Source organism: Glycine max, chromosome 15 (genome assembly GCF_000004515.6).
Source record: "Glycine max cultivar Williams 82 chromosome 15, Glycine_max_v4.0, whole genome shotgun sequence".
NCBI lineage: Eukaryota > Viridiplantae > Streptophyta > Magnoliopsida > Fabales > Fabaceae > Glycine > Glycine max.
In genome coordinates this window covers 13,535,969-13,536,915 of record NC_038251.2, presented here as the reverse complement: position 1 = coordinate 13,536,915, position 947 = coordinate 13,535,969, and positions in this window count along the sequence as shown.

Sequence of the window (947 nt, the reverse complement as noted above, 5' to 3'; positions counted from 1 at the left end):
TTGTCAACAAATTTTCAACAAAAAGTATTGATATGGCATGCTAATAATAACGTGGTACCGATCGATATGCTTGATGTGGTAGTTTGAAGCATATGGTGATGTGAAACTCAGTCAGTTGACAATGTGTTAACATGGCATGCTATCGTGACACCAGAGACAATTTTGCCAGTCATGTTTTAGAGTGTTAGTGTCACATGTTATTATTATCATGTTAACAATTTTTGTTAAAAAAATTTAACGTGTGGTTGCTAAATTTTTAATATGTGACAAACCAAATGATAGGGGTAGGGGTTCTCTCCCACTGAAACAACCAGTAAATGGAGATGGCTAGTTTTTTCAAGAAACATAGAGGGGTCTGCAAAGTAATGAACCGTTGGACGTAGACTTACATTTGCATTTTGCAGCATATATATGTTTGGGAAATGAAGAAGCAATTTACTGTTTCTTAGTAATGAACCGTTGGGCTCAGACTTGCATTTGCATTTTGCAGTATTATTTTTTTCTTTTAGTTTGCTATAAATTTGTTACAACTATCATCAAAGGACGGAAAATATTGTAAATTTCACATGAACTTAAATTACTAAGACGGACTGACGCATTCAAAATCCGTCAAGGCAATTCAATGAAGTTTTCCTTAAACTTCCAAATTGGACAAGTTATTACGTGTGTAAAGGGATTCAGATCAATTCTCTCTTTGAAAATAAAAAGCTGTTTTATATTTATGTATGATCAAATGTTGAAAAACATTGACAATTTCACGATTATTTAAATTATTAAGACCAAACTTGGACATTCAATATTTCAAACCACATCTACTATGTTTCGTGTGGTTATGAAATTAGGGCATGGAGTTATGCATGAATTACATGGTAGTTACATTGTCTTTGCAGCCTGCATATATTTGAGTGCATATAAATAAATTGCATTGTCCTTTTTATCTCCAAAGC